We start from the raw sequence: 22,115 nt of genomic DNA on the forward strand, positions 1-22,115 counted from the left end.
CATGTTCACACTGTACCTTACAACTGAAAAAAAGAAGAGACCTTCATTTGCCCACTTACTGCACGTTCATGGCATTATTCGGAAGCACCAGAAAATACTGAAATACAAAAGCGTTTAATGTCAGCTGTTAAATCATCGTACGTAATAATCAGATTAATTTTGGTGTGATTGGTGTTCATGAAGGCGAACTTAGAGGCGCTCAGTTGCATCTCGTTAGTCTATTCAGCTGCTTCGTAAGTGGTATTTAATTAACATGATCAATTTCTAAATTATACAATTCCGTCTTCTGGCGTGCTTGCGCCGAAGTCAACCGAAAAAAAATGAATTACATTAAATGGCCCAAAACATAACCACACCGAAAATCACTTGAGGTACCGTATACATAAAATTAGCCAGTTCTTGTGTGTGCGCGTAATGTGAATCACTGCCGATATTCGTAGGTCACTTCGTTTGCGAGTGGCAGACGTGAAACTTCGCTCAGCAGACGTTTGGCCTTGATACTGTGTGCACACCAGAAATAGAGTATTTCATACTTAAGGTAGCACTACTGATTTTCTTTATGGTTGCGTTTTAGACCACTTTAAATACATCAGTCTTTCGGTTGAGTTGGACGTTCTACAGATGAAATTGTCTAAGTTCGAAATCGATCATGTGCATTAAATACCGTCAATAAAGCAACTTAATGAATTATATAATAATTTTGTTTAAAACAATTCATTTTCTGACAAGAGAATCAATCCCAGCAAACATTAGCCGAGGAGTGAGAAACGGTGTGTGCTTTCATCAGCATTTCTTTATGTTTATATTGATGCTGTCCTAAAAAAAAAACAGACTTCAAATAGTAAACGGGACTTTTATAGTTAAGAACATAAAATTTAGAATATTGACGTTTTCTCACGAGCAGGTCATACTAGTCAATGCTGGACATGAAATGGACAGCTGCACATAAACTGAGCCAGGTACCTGCTACGTGTGGTATGACAATTTCCACAGTCAAACTTAAAGTGATGGCCTTCCGAGAACTACAACTTACAAGGGCAAAAACATTATAATAAAAGTGGAAGCAACCGAACAAGTAAGTGAATTTACATACCTGGGATGTTATTTTGAGTATTAAAATCAGACGATGTTGAAATAAAGATTAAAAGATTTAAGAATTTCTTTGCCAGAATGCGGCAAACGGTAAAAGGTAATATTTGAAAGGAGAACTTACTCAGACCATAGGAAGCTACAGCTGGTCCGTTAACGTTGTTTGCATGCAAAAGCTACATTCCACAGTCTTATAAAACAACACAACCTTAGTTTTTCCACTATGTAGCGAAATATAGTAGCTGCTAGGTTGTACAAAAAATATTGACATTAGACGGGAATTAAACGTGGAGGCAGTTATAGGCGCTAATTTTAAAAAGTTAAGAATGTAGGGGGAAGAGGACACAACGTAGTTGTAAAACTGCCATAGGCTATTGTAGACCGCCATAAGTGAGCGTAAATTACAGTACTTTTCCTAGTAGCTTTGGCTAGCTAAAGATCGTACTCACATTACTTGTAGATGAGGTGTGTTGCATACCTATCAGGCGTTAAGTTATAACGTTGGCTTTCATTATGTATGTGATATCTTACTAGATTTCCCCTAAAAACCGGAAGTGGTGAACCTTCTAGAAACTGAATGAGGGTATATAAAAGTCCAGCTAACCCACAGATTATTTTTGTTTTGCATAGTTATCCTCTTGTCTGCTCTTTAAGAATAAATAGCATTTGTAGCATAATAGAAACTGTCAATGTTTAATTCACGTTCTATTCGACGATTATTGATTTCTAACGTGACATAGAGATGTGTTACAATAAAAATAAAGAAAATAATATAGATTTATTATACAGCACAAGAATGAGCAATTTCCTCAACAAAAAGATAAAATAAAAAATTCAAAACAATAGTATATCAAACATCTCTTGAATACTGCGTCGAACTTATATAAACAGGTTTCTGTTATTCGCACACAACTTTCGCATTTATCAATAATAAAAGCAAATGCTTGCCTTTGATCATGATGAAGTACGTTTTGTTGAGTACAAAATAACAGCAATAATTACATGTATTTTTTTTTGTTAGTGCCTGTGAACTGTACTTGCATCGAAAGTAGTTGCTTTGTTTACATAAAATTTGGTTAGCGTCCGCAACTGAGCATCCTGACATCAGATAATAAGCCGCTTCATTTGTAAATAGCTTTATTCGTTCAATCCGGTCGGGTTTCAGGCCATTAGAAGCCCGTCTTCTGGTGAACAAAATAGCAATAGGATAACGCCGAGCGGTTCTAGGCGCTTCAGTCTGGAACCGCGCGACCGCTACAGTCGCAGGTTCGAATCCTGCCTCGGGCATGGATGTGTGTGATGTCCTTAGATTAGTTAGGTTTAAGTAGTTCTAAGTTCTAGGGGACTGATAACCTCAGATATTAAGTCCCATGGTGCACAGAGCCATTTGAACCATTTTCTAAAACGGAAAAATATAAAAAGAGACTGTGTACCACCTAACACTAGTTTGTCGTAATAACAGAGGCAATTCAGTACCCAAACGTAAATATGAAGTTGATATGGTTGGGTTAGTCAGAATAAAACACGAGTGTCGAGTCAGATAATCTACAAAAGTACCTAAAGATGTGCTTTGGTTACATAAAAGCGCAGAAGTTACACGGTCAACTAATTTTTAATACTTTTGCGATTTGTATACTGTAAGAACATAAAACACAAGATGAACTAAGACTGAATGATATACGATTCTAGTTTCGTGGGAAACAACCTAACAAAAAAACAAAGCTGAGTCGTTGGCTCCCATTTTCTGTCTCACACATTCATTTATGTTTTTTCCCTGCCACTTCTACAATTACTGCCGGTAATGCTGCTACTTACTACGTCATTCACGAAGTGTACTAAAACTATTGAACCGTAGTTTTGGTAGAGCGCATCTCTAGAATATAATCACTAAAGTTGCTTTGGAATACAATCCTATAGAAATCATTTGCCAAACTTAAAACGATTGCACGGGGAGCTCTGAGGCACAAGTCGATACATCTAATCTATGATGTCGATGATGATGATGATGATGGGTAGCATGTTCCGAAAGGTTCATTATATCGACACGCAATGAACGTACGCCAGTATGAGGTGTATGCCAGTATTATTATGCACTTCCTTTTCTATTCATGCGCAACTGTAGGGAGCGAAAAATGTGTCTAATCTGCCTTCGTGCACGTCCCAATCTCTCTCCTCATTCTAAAGCTCCCTAATCAGACTTCCCCAGACTGAGGCACAAGAAGTTTTCGACTTAATTCACCCATATGAACATACGCTAGACGCCGCCTTCCTCCCAACGGTTCGCTTTCAAATTTCCTGCGCATCTCTGCAACATTTTCGCATTGTACTGCATCGTATACGACAATTTATGACTCATTACGATCCAAACAGCATGTCTTTGAATTCGACCCAGATCTGCTGGAGTGACTACTTGATTATGACTCCAAACACTGGAAGTTCTCTGTTCTCTCTACATACGAGACTAGCGAACCTTTCGCAATTGCTACAGGTATGTGGGTCTGAAGTTCCTTATACATTGTATTAAAAAACATGTAGCCTATGTTTGGCAGAGCGTCTATTAAAGTAACAAACGACTTCCCTTTATGCTCTAGGCATAAAACATCATCCGAAATTGTACTGAATGCTTTCTCAGAAAATTACATTCCTGGAAATTGAAATAAGAACACCGTGAATTCATCGTCCCAGGAAGGGGAAACTTTATTGACACATTCCTGGGGTCAGATACATCACATGATCACACTGACAGAACCACAGGCACATAGACACAGGCAACAGAGCATGCACAATGTCGGCACTAGTACACTGTATATCCACCTTTCGCAGCAATGCAGGCTGCTATTCTCCCATGGAGACGATCGTAGAGATGCTGGATGTAGTCCTGTGGAACGGCTTGCCATGCCATTTCCACCTGGCGCCTCAGTTGGACCAGCGTTCGTGCTGGACGTGCAGACCGCGTGAGACGACGCTTCATCCAATCCCAAACATGCACAATGGGGGACAGATCCGGAGATCTTGCTGGCCATGGTAGTTGACTTACACCTTCTAGAGCACGTTGGGTGGCACGGGATACATGCGGACGTGCATTGTCCTGTTGGAACAACAAGTTCCCTTGCCGGTCTAGGAATGGTAGAACGATGAGTTCGATGACGGTTTGTATGTACCGTGCGCTATTCAGTGTCCCCTCGACGATCTCCAGAGGTGTACGGCCAGTGTAGGAGATCGCTCCCCACACCATGATGCCGGGTGTTGGCCCTGTGTCCCTCGGTCGTATGCAGTCCTGATTGTGGCGCTCACCTACACGGCGCCAAACACGCATACGACCATCATTGGCACCAAGGCAGAAGCGACTCTCATCGCTGAAGACGACACGTCTCCATTCGTCCCTCCATTCACGCCTGTCGCGACACCACTGGAGGCGGGCTGCACGATGTTGGGGCGTGAGCGGAAGACGGCCTAACGGTGTGTGGGACCGTAGCCCAGCTTCATGGAGACGGTTGCGAATGGTCCTCGCCGATACCCCAGGAGCAACAGTGTCCCTAATTTGCTGGGAAGTGGCGGTGCGGTCCCCTACGGCACTGCGTAGGATCCTACGGTCTTGGCGTGCATCCGTGCGTCGCTTCGGTCCGGTCCCAGGTCGACGGGCACGTGCACCTTCCGCCGACCACTGGCGAGAACATCGATGTACTGTGGAGACCTCACGCCCCACGTGTTGAGCAATTCGGCGGTACGTCCACCCGGCCTCCCGCATGCCCACTATACGCCCTCGCTCAAAGTCCGTCAACTGCACATACGGTTCACGTCCACGCTGTCGCGGCATGCTACCAGTGTTAAAGACTGCGATGGAGCTCCGTATGCCACGGCAAACTGGCTGACACTGACGGCGGCGGTGCACAAATGCTGCGCAGCTAGCGCCATTCGACGGCCAACACCGCGGTTCCTGGTGTGTCCGCTGTGCCGTGCGTGTGATCATTGCTTGTACAGCCCTCTCGCAGTGTCCGGAGCAAGTATGGTGGGTCTGACACACCGGTGTCAATGTGTTCTTTTTTCCATTTCCAGGAGTGTATTTTGGACAATTAGTTCATGAGCCCACTCGAAGCGTAAATGGTTGCGAAACCATACTTGACCTGTTAGCAACAAATAATCCTGATCAAATAGTGAGTATTGTGACGAATACAGGGATTAGCGACCACAAGGCAGTTGCTGCTAGGCTAAATAGCGTAACACCTATAACCATCAAAAAGAAGCGCAAAGTGTATATATTTAAAAAAGCTGATAAAAATGCTCTTAACGCCTTTTTAAGAGTCAGTCAGTCTTCACTCCTTCCGATCTGAACATGTAAGTGCAGAAAAGTTGTGGAATGTTTTCAAAGAGAGAGTATCAACAGCAATTGAGAGATATATAGCACATAAATAAATAAGTGATGGTACTGATCCCCCATGGTACACAAAACGGGTCAGATCGTTGTTGCAGAAGCAACGAAAAAAACGTGCCAATTTTTTTAAAAAAAGCAGAAAATCCCCAAGATTGGCAAAGTTTTACAGAAGTTCGAAATATAGCGCGTACATCAATGCGAGATGCCTTTAATAATTTCTACAACGAAATTCGGTCTCGAAATCTGGCAGAAAGCCCAAAGAGATTCTGGTCATACACAAAGCACACCAGTGGCAAGACGCAATCAATACCTTCACTGCCCGATAACAACGGTGAAGTCACTGATGACAGTGCCACTAAAGCAGAATTAGTAAACACGGCTTTCCGAAAGTCCTTCACGAAAGAGGATGATGTAAGTATTCCTGAATTCCAATCAGGAACAACTGCCAAGATGAGAAACATAGAAGTAGATATCCTCGGTGTAACAAAGCAGCTTAAATCACTTAATAAAGGCAAGGCCTCCAGTCCAGATTGTATACCAGTCAGACTCCTCTCACAGTATGCTGATAAAATAGCTCCATATTTAGCAATTATGTACAACCACTAGCTCACAGAGAGATCCGTACCTAAAGACTGGAAAATTGCTCAAGTCACACCAATACCTAAAAATGGAAGTAGGAGTAATCCGCTGAATTACAGGCCTATATCACTAACGTCGATTTGCAGTAGGGTTTTAGTACATGTACTGTATTCGAACATTATGAAGTACCTCGAAGAAAACGACTTATTGACTTATAGTCAGCACGGATTCAGAAAATACCGTTCTTGTGAAACACAACTATCTCTTTATACTCATGAAGTAATAAGTGCAATCGACAGGGGATGTCAAATTGATTCCATAATTTTAGATTTCCAGAAGGCTTTCCACACCGTTCCTCACAAGTGTCTTCTAACCAAACTGCGTGTCTACGGAGTATCGCCTCAGTTGTGCGACTGGATTCGTGATTTCCTGTCGTCACAGTTCGTAATAATAGACGGAAAGTCATCTAGTAAAAGAGAAGTAATATCCGGCGTTCCCCAAGGAAGTGTTATAGGCCCTCTATTGCTCCTGATTTATATTAACGACATAGGAGACAATCTGAGTAGCCGTCTTAGATTGTTTGCAGATTATGCTGTTATTTACCGTCTTGTAAAGTCATCGGATGATCAAAAAGACTTGGAAAATTATTTAGATAAGATATCTGTATGGTGCGAAAAGTGGCAATTGGCCCTGAGTAAAGAAAAGTGTGAAGTTATTCACATGAGTATTAAAAGAAATCCCCTAAATTAAGTCACAAATCTGAGGGCTGTAAATTCAACTAAATACTTACAAATAACCTAAATTGGAATGATCACGTAGATGATATTGTGGATAGAGCAAACCAAAGACTGCGATTCACTGGCAGGAAACTTAGAAGGTGCAACAGGTCTACCAAAGAGACTGCTTACACTACGCTTGTCCGCCATATTCTGGAGTACTGCTGTGCGGTGTGGGATCCTCATCAGGTGGGACTGACGGGTGACATGGAAAAAGTACAAAGAAGGGCAGCTCGTTTTGTATTATCGCGAAATAGGAGAAATAGAGTCACAGACATGATACATGAATTGGAGTGGCAATCATTAAAACAAAGGCGTTTTTCGTTGCGACTTGATCTTCTCATGAAATTTCAATCTCCAGTTTTATCCTCCGATTCCGAAATCTTTCTGTTGGCACCCACCTACATAGGGAGAAATGATCATCACGGTAAAATAAGAGAAATCAGGGATCGCACAGAAAAATTTAAGTCCGTCTGAACGTTTTTTAGAGTATAATGAGGGACTTGAAGTAAATCGGCCAAGCCTTTTGGAGAAGTTTGCTAGAATATTTCTCTTTTATACAGTATATATTTGTTAACAACCTTTTCCCTTTACATAGTGTATATACTACTTATATACCATATAAATTTCAAAGTATGTAGCCCCTGTCCGTCCGACCGTTTATTAGAGTATCATCCAAAAAATTATAGTAAATCTGTCACGAAGTTTTCGAGCTTTAAACTGCGATTTTCTTCCTAAAGAGGTATAGAGTTGCTGTATATTTTTATGTAGCGCATATATTCAAAATATATTGCCTATATCAGTCTGAATGTTTATTGGAGAATCTTGTACAAATTTGAAGTATATCGGTCAAAACTTACTGAGATTTTTGCTAAGATTCTTTTCTTTTACATTAAAAATATGTGTAAGCTATGTCCATCCAAAGTTTTATTAGAGTGTGCTGTAAAAACCAGAAGTAAATCGAACACGAATTTTCCGAGATTTTTGATAACAACGTTAAACTACAACTTGTCTTTATACAGTAGTACAGATCAGCGAGTATCCGGCCAGATTAGTTTTTGGTTACAGTTCTTCCTTCCGTGTGGAACCCTACATGTTGTTCATAACGAGAAGAAATCAACAGATGTAAATGTTATTTCGAAGTACGCCAGGGCAGCGTTGTAGGACGTTTGCTGTTTACCATGTCCGACTTCGGAGCTGCGTGATCTGACACGCATGGGTCCGGGTTCGATTACCGGTAGTTCCAGTGATAAGACCTGAAACATGTATGCGACAGAAACACATAAACTGACAAGATTTGGGCATCGTGACAAACTCGAAAAAGTTCAAAGAAGAAAACACTGGATCCTAGAAGTAATAGTAATGTTGAATGCATGTTAATAACAAGCAGAGAGCGCGGCAGGTTCGATCCTCCTTCGGGCCTAGGTGTGTGTGTGTGTTGTTCTTAGTATAAGTTAGTTTTAGTAGTATGTAAGTCTAGGGACCGATGACCTCAGCAGTTTGGTTCCTTAACAACTCACACACATTTGAACATTTTTCAAACAGAGCTCTCTACTTGAAAACGCAAAAGAAGGCTACAGTTTTATGAACATATACGTATATCGAATGGTATAAGCAGATATTCAACTTACTAAACAGCGACAAATCCAAAACCCACATGGTTCACCGAAATTGACAAAGACGTGAAAGACACAAGAATTAGGATGGACATAAGAGGTAACATAATACTTTTGTCAGAAGCAACACGAAAGGCGCAATTTCTGGAAAGGAAGATGTCTGCAACAGTAAGAAAGTGGAAGAAGGAAGAAATGGAACGAGACTCTCGAAGGATGCAGCAAGTCTGGGAGGAACGAACATTATACACAAAGAAGCCAAATTACAGTTGATTTATCGCACCTTCCAAAACGATTATTCGAATAAATAAATAAACAAGAAAGACCCAAAATCTCGTACAAAACGAAAGCCGAAAAAAAAGGAGTTGTATGTGAACCTGTTACGTTTTACTTCGCAGTTCGGAACAGACAATGCTACGAAGTGTGCCGTACCTTTGGCACTACTGTGCCTCCAAGGCAAAACAAGGATAATGGAATGTAGTCGAATTAAGTCGGGTGATGCTGAGGGAATTAGATTAGGAAATGAGACACTTAAAGTAGTAAAGGAGTTTTGCTATTTGGGGAGCAAAATAACTGATGACGGTCGAAGTAGAGAGGATATAAAATGTAGAATGGCAATGGCAGGGAAAGAGTTTCTGAAGAAGAGAAATTTGTTAACATCGAGTATTGATTTAAGTGTCAGGAAGTCGTTTCTGAAAGTATTTGTATGGAGTGTAGCCATGTATGGAAGTGAAACATGAACGATAAACAGTTTAGACAAGAAGAGAATAGAAGCTTTCGAAATGTGGTGCTACAGAAGAATGCTGAAGATTTGATGGGTAGACCACATAACTAATGAGGAGGTACTGAATAGAATTGGGGAGAAGAGGAGTTTGTGGTACAACTTGACCAGAAGAAGGGATTGGTTGGTAGGCCATGTTCTGAGGCATCAAGGGATCACCAATTTAGTATTGGAGGGCAGCGTGGAGGGTAAAAATCGTAGAGGGGGACCAAGAGATGAATACACTAAGCAGATTCAGAAGAATGTAGGCTGCAGTAGGTACTGGGAGATGAAGAAGCATGTAGAGTTGCATCAAACCAGTCTCAGGACAGAAGACCACAACAACAAACAACTGTGCCTCCTTATAAGACACAGACCTTCTAGAGACGTCATTATTTGAAATGTAATATGAAAAGTGTAGCAAAAAGACGAGATTTTCATAGCTCATCATTGTGCCGTAGCACTGAAACGGTATACGTACTTTCGTAACACCCAAGTTATAAGATTAAAACTTTCAACTATAGGAAGCCTTTACCTATTGATGTGTAGTTTCCCATCATTATATTGGAACAAATAGTAGCTAAAACGACGCTTGTCCGAGAGATCCTCAGTTTGCTGACGCTTAGCAACAGCTTATATTCGTTCCACGCACTCTATGAGAGAAAAAAACGCACCAAATGCGATGTTTAACAATCTGGTGGCCCTTGTGACGTAAACACGATGTAGCATCTCATTCGCTACGCACCTCCGAACGAGGCGAAAACCTGACCCGCCAGATTGCTTAAGCCCTCGGTACACGGACCGTGCATCCGAACGTTGAGCGTTGAGCGTGCCGAGTTTCTGACGTCATAGCGTGGACTGGCACGTTCGGGGGTCTTTCCGAACGTGCAGAGCAATATCTGGCATATCAGATATTCTGAGCGTGCGTCTGAGCGTTGACCAATGAGATGGCACAACGCCACCTACGTCACACACATGCCGTCTCCTTTCATTACAGAGTTTTGAGGCGCCATATTGGCATTCATTTCAAGCTTATATGTATATATGCCATTTCTGAGCATCAGCAAGTTCAGAATCATTGGAAAACCCGTTGTTAACTGAGTGATTCGTTGCAATAAAATAACGAGAAACATCATATTCATGGCAAAAGAATTATTATAACTTGCGTCTTATGAGAGTAGGCTATTTGAAGGCAGTGACACACGGAAGATCCACCCAAAACGCATTGTTCTTGTACAATTTGTTATAATTAATTTTCAATTAGTGACGTATCTACGATAAGGTTTTCTGCAACGGATAACATACCTGGATTACTTGTTACATGTATCTGTGTGTTGTTGTATTAGCGTAATGAGTAGCGCAACTGTCTCGTATTGATTTGATAGTTGGGGTGGTGGTTCGCGTTTTGACACTCTTCTATCTTATTTCCTAACATTAGCGTTTTTATTAGGTTCTGATACTTTATTATTAGTTTAATATAAGTATATACTGTGATATTTGATGTTATGTAAATATAAGTACACCTTTTTTCGAGGAGTAACTTTGTTCGATTGGCTTAATCTACAGGAGAGCTTGCGCTACTTGCATAAAGATAATTTGCTCCTTTTGTTTTACGCTTCGTAATTCACATGTTGAAAATATTCTGCTATTGGGTAGGAACAGTGGTTAAGTAAGACTGACCTTGGGGTTTTAATAAAATGTGGAAATGATTAAATAATGTTTATCTTATGCGGAGAAGTATTTCTAATTTGTACCGCACTGTTTGTAATGGAACTTTTATATGTCTCTGTCCTCACTGATTGGACATGGTACTTTACTTTTCGTGGACGATGGAGGAAATGTGCGTTTAAATAGAGCTAACGTGGGAATTGTACGCGCGCCCGTTGGGTAAACAGTGTGATTTACGAACTAGAAACATCGCTCAACTGCCGCTGGAGTGCGTTACTATCGCGTATACCACGTTGGGGCCCACGTACCGTATGCACAGGTCGCATCGTTCCTGAGCGTTCAGCAGCACGTTGAACTTGGCACGCTCAGCGTTAACGTTCGACAGCACGGTCCGTGAGCCGACGGATATACTTCCCGATCGGCAGTGTAGTTGACCGTGCAGTCCCACGCTGTGGCGTCATTAGATCGTCGTCCGCTTGCGTTTTCAGATCCCGTGAGAGGACGGCTAAAACGGTGAGGAACACGTCCCGTACGGGGGCGGCGTGACGGTGCGCTGTCGCTACTTGCGGCAGCCGGGTCCCGGCCTCGCACATACGCGCAGTGCTGGCTGCGGCAGGCAGGCAGTGTTGCTTGGGTGTGCCACGCCCCCTCATCCCAGGCTCTGCCTTGGAATGTGGCGCTCAGGGGCGAGACGGGCCACTCCACACGACGGCGTATTTTTTGTTCCTCCAAGGACCGGAAGCTCCGCTGCGCATGCGCTTACATCACCCGCGGCCGCTTTGTCCCCGTGTCTGCCTCGCCGCACGCACACACTCGCGTGTTATGAAAGGCCGCTCCCAGATACCATCACCACCACCATCTACTCACTGCTGACAGTTGTCTCTTTGTTCCGCAACCTTCCATTATAACAGATACACTACTGACCATTAAAATTCCAACACCACGACGGTGACGTGCTACAGACGCGAAATTTAACCGACAGGAGGAAGATCCTGTGATAAGCAAATGATTAGCTTTTTAGAGCATTCACACAAGGTTGGCGCCGGTGGCGACACCTACAACGTGCTCATATGAGGAAAGTATTCAAACAGATTCTCATACACAAACAGCAGTTGACCGATGTTGCCTGGTGAAACGTTGTTCTAATGCCTCGTCTAAGGAGGAGAAATGCGTACCATCACGTTTCAGACTTTGATAAAGCCATTGCGGTTCATCGTATGGCGACATTGCTGCTCGCGTTGGTCGAGACCCAATGACTGTTAGCAGAATATGGAATCGGTGGGTTCAGTAGGGTAATACGGAACGCCGTGCTGGATCCCAACGGCCTCGTATCACTAGCAGTCGAGATGACAGGCATCTTATCCGCATGGCTGTAACGGATCCTGCACGCAGGTCTCAATCCCTGAGTCAACAGATGGGAACGTTTGAACAACCATCTGTACGAACTGTTCGACGACGTTTGCAGCAGCATGGAGTATCAGCTCATACACCATGGCTGCGGTTACCCTTGACACTGCATCACAGACCTGCGATGGTGTACTCGACGACGAACCAGGGTGCACCAATGGCAAAACGTCATTTTTTCGGATGAATCCAGTTTCTGTTTACAGCATCATGATGGTCGCATCCGTGTTTGGCTACATCGCGGTGGACGCACATTGGAAGCGTGTATTCGTTATCGCCGTACTGGCGTATCACCCGGCATGATGGTATTGGGTGCCACTGATTACACGTCTCGGTCATCTCTTATTCGCACTGACGGCGCTTTGAACAGTGGACATTACGTTTCAGGTGTGTCTGCGACCCGTGGCTCTACCCTTCATCCGATCCCTGCGAAACCCTACGTTTCAGCAGAATAATGCACGACCGCATGTTGCAGGTCCTGTACGGGCCTTTCTGGATACAGAAAATGTTCTTCTGTTGCCCTGGGCAGCACATTCTCCAGATCTCTCACCAATTGAAAACGTCTGGTCAATGGTGGCCGAGCAACTGGCTCGTCACAATACGCCAGTCACTACCCTTGATGAAGTGTGGTATCGTGTTAAAGCTGCATGGGCAGCTGTACCTGTACACGCCATCCAAGCTCTGTTTGACTCAATGCCGAGGCTTTTCAAGGCCGTTATTACGGCCACTGGTGGTTCTTCTGGGTATTGATTACTCAGGATATATGCACCCAAATTGCGTGAAAATGTAATGACATGTCAGTTCTAGTATAATATATTTGTCGAATGAATACCCGTTTATCATCTACACTTCTTCTTGGTGTAGCAATTTTAATTCCCAGTAGTGTATATACAGGATATGCAGTTTATACACTGAAGAGCCAAAGAAACTGATAGCATGAATGCTGCGGGACTATCCATAAATCCGTACGACGGGGTGGAGATCTCTTCTGAATAGCACGTTGCAAGGCAGCCTAGATATCTAAAACCATGCTCATGTATGAGGAGTCTGGTGGCCAGCAGAAGTGTTTAAACTCACAAGAGTGTTCCTGCAGCCACTCTGTAGCAATTCTGGACGTGTGGGGTGTCGCACTGTTCTGCTGGAATCGCCCAAGTACGTCGGAATGCACAATAGACATGAATGGACGCAGTTGATCAGATAGTATGTTTACGTATGTGTCAGCTGTCAGAGTCGTATCTAGATGTATCAAAGGTCATATACCACTCCCAGGGGGGCGTAAAGCTTTGTGTCGTGCAGTCATCAAGGGTACACGAGTGGGCTTTCTGCTCCGAAAGCCCATATCGATGATGTTTCGTTGAATGGTTCGCACGCTGACAATTCTTGGTGGGCCAGCAATGAAATCTGCAGCAATTTGCGGAAGGGTTGCACCCTGTCAAGCTGAACGATTCCCTTCAGTCGTCGTTATTCACGTTCTTACAGGATCTTTATCCGGTCGCTGCGATGTCGGAGATTTGATGTTTTCCCCGATTCGTCATATTCACGGTACACTGTTGAAATGGTCGTACGGAAAAATTCCCACTTCATCGCTACCTCGGAGATGCTGTGTTCCATCGCTCGTGCGCCGAATATAACACCACGTTCAGGCTCACTTAAATCTTGATAACCTGCCGTTGTAGCAGCAGTAACCGATCTAACAACTGCGCCAGACACTTGTTGTCTTATACAAGCGTTGCTGACCACAGCGGCGTATTCTTCCTGTTTAAGTACCTCTCTAATTGAGTACGCATGCCTATACCAGTTTCCTTGCTGCTTCAGTGTATTACGAGGCATAGATATTTTGAAAACATCGATCATGTGAAACCGCAATTTTGTCACTTGGCATACTGAATGTTATATATAAAAGCAATCAGGTAAATGCAGTATTTGATTTCCCAAAAGCATTTTACTCCATACCACACGTAGGCTTATTGTCAAAACTTCGATCACATAGGGTATCAACTGGAATTTGTGACTGGATTGAGGACTTTTTAGCAGGGGAGGCGCAGCGCGTTATCTTGAATGGAGAATCATCGTCAAATGTAGGAGTAAATTCGAGTGTGCTCCAAGGAAGTGTGTTGGCACTCTTGTTGTTCACGTTGTATATTACTGCCCTTGCAGACAATATTAATAGTAAAATCAGGCTTTTTGAAGATGATGCAGTTATCTATGAAGAATTTCTACCTGAAAGAAACTGCATAAATATTCAGTCATGTCTTGATAAGATTTTAAAGTAGTGCAAAGATTGACATCTTGCTTTGAATTTTCAGAAATGTAAAATTGTGCTCTTCACAAAACGAAGAAAAACGTAGTATCCTATGACTATAATATCAATGAGTCACTGTTGAAAGCCAACATTTCATACAAATACTTGGAGGGGATATGAAATGTAATGATAACATAAGCTCAGCTGTTGGTAAAAGAGGTGGCAGACTTTGGTTATTGGTATAATACTGGGGAGGTACAATGAGTCTACAAAGGAGATTGCTTGCAAGTCGCTCGTGCGACCGATTCTAGAATACTGGTCAAGTATGTGGGACTCGTACCAAATAGGACTAACAGAGGATATTGAAGGCATACAGAGAAGGGCAGCACGAATGGTCACAGGCTTGTTTGACCCGTGGGGGAGTGTCACAGAGGTACTGAAGGAACTGAACTGGATAACTCGAAGTTGGACGTAAACTGTCCTGAGAAAGTCTATTAAAATAGTCGTCCATTAAATGAGACGTTGACGGTATGTGTGGAGTGCGCTGTTTGGAGTGTGTTGAGGAAACGTTTGACTGAGGCGCCGCCTCTGCCGTCGTATGCGCCGGCTGTCGCGGGCAGGGTGTGAGCAACACCGACTCAAAGGAAGGCTTCGGCGCTTGTTGGTGACGTCACGTCAGCTAGGCACGGCGAACGCCAGGCCTGTTGGAGGCAGAAACGCCTGGGCGTGCTTATCACTAGAAATCTCTTATTTTTGGACAAATTGTTTGGTATTGTTTTGGATTCTGCAGTTTTATTCAGATGGAAGATTTTCTTACTATAGTAAAGCGACAAATGAAGATCATAATTCTGTATTACTGAATCCTGTCGAAACAAACGTAGATCAATATGAGAAAATGCTGTGCCCCATTGCAAGCTTCGGAAATTTTACATTCAAGTAATTATATTTACTTGGTCCATTTTGTTACCGAAACTTACCCCAACCCCCTCGCAGTGAACTCGTTTCTTTTATTTATTTATTTTCGTTTGACATCGTCACTGGAAATGTGAACTAATTTACATGTGTAAATGTCCAACTGTTGCCAGTCATTAGATTACAGTCTTTTTCAACGAAAGGAATTTTAAACAGGAAACAAAATAGCTTCATACATCGAAAATATTGCTGAGCTTAAACTTTTTTAAACATGCACATTAGAAAAGATAAATATTCCCCTCTTGCAACTGAAAGCAGAAACTTTATAAGACAAAAAAATTTTATTTGATATAACAAGTATCTTCCTTTTGCCTCTTCTTCTGCCCCCCACCCTCTTCCCCAACGTGTACAATCGCAAGATAGTTCATTAACATTCAGTACTCCTCACCCTATGGTCAACCAAGATACCTAAAGAAGAGCACCAATATGTTCACAGTTCCTTGTAAAAGCCACCCAGTACAAACGTAACTTCCTCAGATTTACAAATAAGGTGAAGAAACACGAATTCCGTTGCTGCTGGATCACGAAGTTGTTTTGTATGTCAATCCTTAACCTGGCGTTTGTAGTGCCTAGCTGACGTGACGTCACGAACAAGCGCCGAGGCCTTCCTTTGAGTTGGTGTTGGTGCGAGGGGGACCGCAGCCTGACCCCCCCCCCCCCCCCCCCCAGTCCAGTCACGCCTGCTGGTGCGCCCATTGGCTCAGTAGACGGCCGAGCGAACAGCCGATTGTCTTCAATTGGCGCTTCCGCTGCCTCTGTGGGACGAGGCGGCCCTCGCCGTGCCGTGGAGGACCTCCGATTGAGCCGTCGGCGAATCCGACACGCTGTCCCCTCGGCGGGACGTCAAAGACGGGCGTTACACGCAGTAACGCTCCTTACAGCAAGAGCAGTTGCTTACTTGCCTTAAATCCACGAAATGGCGAAACTCAGAACATTAGAAGCATTCCTTTTCAGACCTACATTTGCACTCCACCAGCCCCGTTTTCAAGAAGGGACGTGAACAGTTGTACAGAACTGTTGTTGTTGTGGTCTTCAGTCCTGAGACTGGTTTGATGCAGCTCTCCATGCTACTCTATCCTGTGCAAGCTCCTTCGTCTCCCAGTACCTACTGCAGCCTACATCCTTGTGAATCTGCTTAGTGTATTCATCTCTTGGTCTCCCTCTACGATTTTTACCCTCCACGCTGCCCTCCAATGCTAAATTGGTGATCCCTTGATGCCTCAGAACATGTCCTACCAACCGATCCCTTCTTCTAGTCAACTTGTGCCACAAACAACTCTTCTCTCCAATTCTGTTCAATACCTCCTCATTAGTTATGTGATCTACCCATCTAATCTTCACCATTCCTCTGTAGCACCACATTTCGAAAGCTTTTATTCTCTTCTTGCCCAAACTATTTATCGTCCACGTTTCGCTTCCATACATGGCTTCACTCCATACAATTACTTTCAGAAACGTCTTCCTAACACTTAAATCAATACTCGACGTTAACAAATTTCTCTTCTTCAGAAACACTTTCCTTCCCATTGCCAGTCTACATTTTATATCCTCTCTACTTCGACCATCATGTTATTTTGCTCCCCAAATAGCAAACCTCATTTACTACTTTAAGCGTCTCATTTCCTAATCTAATTCCCTCAGCATCACCCGATTTAATTCGACTGCATTCTATTATACTCTTTTTACATTTGTTGATGTTCATCTTACATCCTCCTTTCAAGACACTGTCCATTCCGTTCAACTGCTCTTCCAGGTCCTTTGCTGCCTCTGACAGAGTTACAATATCATCGGCGAACTTCAAAGTTTTTATTTCTTCTCCGTGGATTTTAATTCCTACTCCCTGAAGTTTTCTTTTGTTTCCTGTACTGCTTGCTCAATATACAGATCGAATAACATCGGTGAGAGGCTACAACCCTGTCTCACTCTCTTCCCGACCACTGCTTCCCTTTCATGCCCCTCGACTGCCATCTGGTTTCTGTGCAAATTGTAAATAGCCTTTCGCTCCCTGTATTTTACCCCTGCCACCTTTAGAATTTGAAAGAGAGTATTCCAGTCAACAAATGCTAGAAACGTAGGTTTGCCTTTCCTTAATGTTTCTTCTAACATAAGTCGTAAAGTCAGTACTGCCTCACGTGTTCCAGAACTATAGAGCTATATCTCTAACGTCGATCAGCTGTAGAATTTTGTAACACGTACTATATTCGAGTATAATGACTTTACTGCAGACTAGAATTCTACTCTGTAGGAATCAGTACGGGTTTCGAAGAAGACGATCGTGTGGAAGCCAGCTTGCGCTATTCGTCCACGAGACTCAGAGGGCCATAGACACGGGTTCCCAGATAGATTTCGTGTTTCTGGACTTCCGCAAGGCATTTGATACACTTCCCCACTGTCGGTTAATGAACAAAGTAAGAGCAAATGGACTCTCAGACCAACTAATTGTACTGAAGAGTTCCTAGATAACAGAATGTAGCATGTCATTCCCAATGTCAGAGGCGCCATGTGACGGATTGCCGGAGGTTCGAGTCCTCCCTCGGGAACTGGGTGTGTGTGTTTTTCTTAGCATAAGTTAAAGTAGTGTGTAAGTCTAAGGACCGATGACCCCAGCAGTTTGGTCCCTTAGGAATTCACTCGCACTTGAACATTTGAGCCGTAAAGGACAGTCAGTTTCACGATAAGCTACATGACATACTGTTTTGCATTCGGTTGCATCACATTCCTTCAGTTCTCGTCACCCCGTCACGCCACCATGATTCTATACGCATTCTTCAAGAGTAGATACGTAGGTATAACCGAAGTAAGAGTGATTTCAGGTCTGCCGCAGGGGAATATCGTAGAATGGTTGCTATTCACAAAATAAAATGGTTCCAATGGCTCTGAGCACTATGCGACTTAACTTCTGAGGTCATCAGTCGCCTAGAACTAATTAAACCTAATGAACCTAAGGACATCACACACATCCATGCCCGAGACAGGATTCGAACCTGCGACCGTAGCGGTCTCTCAGTTCCAGACTGAAGCCCCTAGAACCGCACGGCCACTCCGGCCCGCTATTCACAATATATATAATTTCCTTGTGGATAACATCGGAAGTTCACTGAGGCTTTTTGCGGATGGTTCTGTATTATGTCGAGAGGTTACAACAATGGAAAATTGTACTGAAATTCAGGAGGATCTGCTACGAATTGACGCATGGTGCAGGGAATGGCAATTGGATCTGAATGTAGACAAGTATAATGTGCTACGAACACATAAAAAGAAAGATCCTTTATCATTCACCTACAGTATAGCAGGTCAGCAACTGGAAGCAGTTAATTCCATAAATTATCTGGGAACAGGCATTAGGAGAGATTTCAAAAGGAATGAGCACATAAAATTAAGTCTGTAAAGAAGGTGTCAGACTAAGATTCATTGGAAGAATCCTAAGGAAATGCAATCCGAAAACAAAGGAAGTAGGTTACAGTACACTTGTTCGCCCACTGCTTGAATACTGCTCAGCAGTGTGGGATCCGCACCAGATAGGGTTGATAGAAGAGATAGAGAAGATCCAACGGAGAGCAGCGCGCTTCGTTACAGGATCATTTAGTAATCGCGAAAGCGTTACGGAGATGATAGATAAACTCAAGTGGAAGACTGTGCAGGAGAGACGCTCAGTAGCTTCGGTACGGGCTTTTGTCGAAGTTACGAGAACATACCTTCACCGAGGAGTCAAGCAGTATATTGCTGCCTCCTACGTATACCTCGCGAAGAGACCATGAGGATAAAATCAGAGAGATTAGAGCCCACACAGAGGCATACCGACACTGTTTCTTTCCACGAACAATACGAGACTGGAATATAAGGGAGAACCGATAGAGGTACTCAGGGTACCCTCCGCCACACACCGTTAGCTGGCTTGCGGAGTGTGGATGTAGATGTAGATATGGTGTCTGGCGGGGGGTACCTGTAATAGTATCTGTTGCCCCCTTCGCTATTCGCAAACGGTGTGTGAGGGAATGGGTGCCCATTTTGCAAACGATTACCCGCTGGAACCCAGCTCGCTCCGTTCGTGATATCCAGAGCGCCGTAGACTTCGGCAGCGTGTCGCGGGACGTCAGGGGGGCACTTCTCAGCCTCACTCTGCAGCGGCAGTGAAGACGCTCCTGCAGCCTTTTCGATGGGAAGTGCTCGATCACCCACGACACAGCCCTAATTGGCTCGTCCTGCGTATCATCTCTGTTCACAGGAAATGCTGGATGCGACTACAACACTCGGGAGAAGGCTACGCGCTATATAGACCAGCGTAGAGAATTATCGGTAAGCACAGGCGGCGGCCTTCTATGACGATGGTGTTGGAAATTTGGTACAACGTTACGACAAATGTCTAAGTCGGAGCGGCGACTATGTAGAGAAGTACCTGGAAAGTGTTGCTAACTCTTGCAAATAAAATGTTTCTGATTTAACGACCGATCGGAACTTACTTTCTGGACAACCCTCGTATTTCAGTTAATCGGTGAGAGAAGGAAGTACAAAAATGTTCAGGGAAATTCAGGGAAACGGAAATACAAGTCACTGAGGAAGTAAATAAATAGGAAGTGCAGGGAAGCTAAGACGAAATGGCTGCATGAAAAGTGTGAAGAAATCGAAAAAGAAATGATTGTCGGAAGGACTGAACGTACAGGAAAGTCAAAACAACCTCCGGTGACATTAAAAACAACGGTGGTAATATGAGAGTGCTACGGGAATTTCACTGTTAAATGCAGAGGAGAGGGCGGATAGCTGAAAACAGTACATTGATGAGGAAGATTAGTCAGGTTTGATCGAAGAAAAAACAGGAATCGATTTAAAAGAGATAGGGTATTCCGTATTATAATCAGAATTTAAGGGAGCTTTGGGAGGTTTAAGATCAAATAAGGCAGAAGGGGTAGATAACTTTCCAGTTTCTAAAATCATTGAGAGAAGTGGCAACAAAATGATTTTTAACTTTTCTGTATAAATGTATGAGTCTGGGGACATACAATCGGACTTTCGGAAAAATGTGATCCACACCATTTAGAAGACTGAAAGCGCTGACAAGTGATAGAATCATCGCATCATCACCTTAACAGCTCGTGCATCCAAGTTGCTGACTAGAATAATATACAGAAGAATGGAAAAGAAAATTCAGGCTGTACTAGATGACGATCAGTTTGGCTTTAGAAAAGGTAAGGGCACCAGAGAGGCAATTGTGATGTTACGGTTGATAACGGAAGCAAGACTAAAAAAATCAAGACACGTTTATAGGATTTTTCGACCTGAAAAAAGCGTTCGACAATGTAAAATGTTGCAATATGATCGAAATTCTGAGAAAAATAGGGGTAAGCTCTAGAGAGAGACTGGTAATATACAACATGTACAAGAGCCAAGAAGGAATAATAAGAATGGACGAACAAGAACGAAGTGCTTGGATTAGAAAGGGTATAAGACAGGGATGTGGTCTTTCACCCCTACTGTTCAATCTATACATCGAAGAAGCAACGACAGAAATAAAACAAGGCTTCAGGAGTTGAATTAAAATTCAAGATAAAAGGACATCAATGATAAGATTCGGTGATGATATTGTTAGCCTGAGTGAAAGTAGAGAAGAATTACATGATCTGCTAAATGGAATGAACACTGTGATGAGTACAGAATAAGGACTGACAGTAAATCAAGGAAAGACGAAAGTAATGAGAAGTAGCAGAAATGATAACAGCGAGAAAATTTGCATCAGGATTGATGATCACGAAGTAGATGGAGTTAAGAATTCTGTTACCTGGGCAGCAAAATGACCAATGACGGATGGAGCTAGGAGGACATCAAAAGCAGACTGGCAGTGGCAAAAAGGGCATTTATGGCTTAAGAGAAGTCTACTGGTATCAAACGTAGGCCTTAATGTGTGGAAGAAATTTCTGAGAATGTACGTCTGGAGTACAGTATTGTATGGTAGTGAAACATGGGCTGTGGGAAAACCAGAACGGAAGAGAATCGAAGCATTTGAGCTGTGGCGCTACAGACGAATGTTGTATCGTATGAAGAAAACACAGAACCTACTAACGAATCAATATACAGTATTTTAACGCTAACAAGGGAAACCTCCACAAAAAAAAGAAAAACACATATCTGTACGTGTGGTTACATGAGGAAACTGACAAACAAGATGAACAGTATACTAAAAATTACACAAACAAAACTAGCGTTTAGAGCTATCAACAACTTCTGTAATTCGGGTGTATACAAAATTACAGCTGACAGCTGCAACAAATTGTACATTGGACAAACGGGACTAAATTTTAACTTTAGATTTAGAGAACATACTGGAGATAGCGATAGTAATCAATTGAGTCTCTTCAGGCATTTAGGAAGTTTAAACCATAAAGTCAACAAAATCAAAACTGCACTTCAATTCTTTGAGTATATACATTCAATTCTCACACTTAAGACAGAGCGAGGTGGCGCAGTGATTAGCACACTGGACTCGCATTCGGGAGGACGACGGTTCAAACCCGCGTTCGGTCATCCAGATTTAGGTTTTCCGTGACTTCTGTAAACCGCTTCAGACAAATGCCAGGATACTTCCTTTGATAGGCACGGCCGATTTCCTTCCTTAATCCGAGAATGTAGTCCGACTCCAATGACGTCG

General features: G+C 43.1%; 1 protein-coding gene across 1 annotated transcript in view; it reads left to right on the forward strand.

Moving 5' to 3' along the window:
• The window catches only part of LOC126293477 (ras-associated and pleckstrin homology domains-containing protein 1-like), a 222,657-nt gene that overhangs the window by 46,044 nt on the left and 154,498 nt on the right, over nucleotides 1–22,115 (forward strand). The gene's annotated exons all lie outside the window — the stretch shown is intronic.

Source organism: Schistocerca gregaria, chromosome 10 (genome assembly GCF_023897955.1).
Source record: "Schistocerca gregaria isolate iqSchGreg1 chromosome 10, iqSchGreg1.2, whole genome shotgun sequence".
Classification (NCBI taxonomy): Eukaryota; Metazoa; Arthropoda; class Insecta; order Orthoptera; family Acrididae; genus Schistocerca; species Schistocerca gregaria.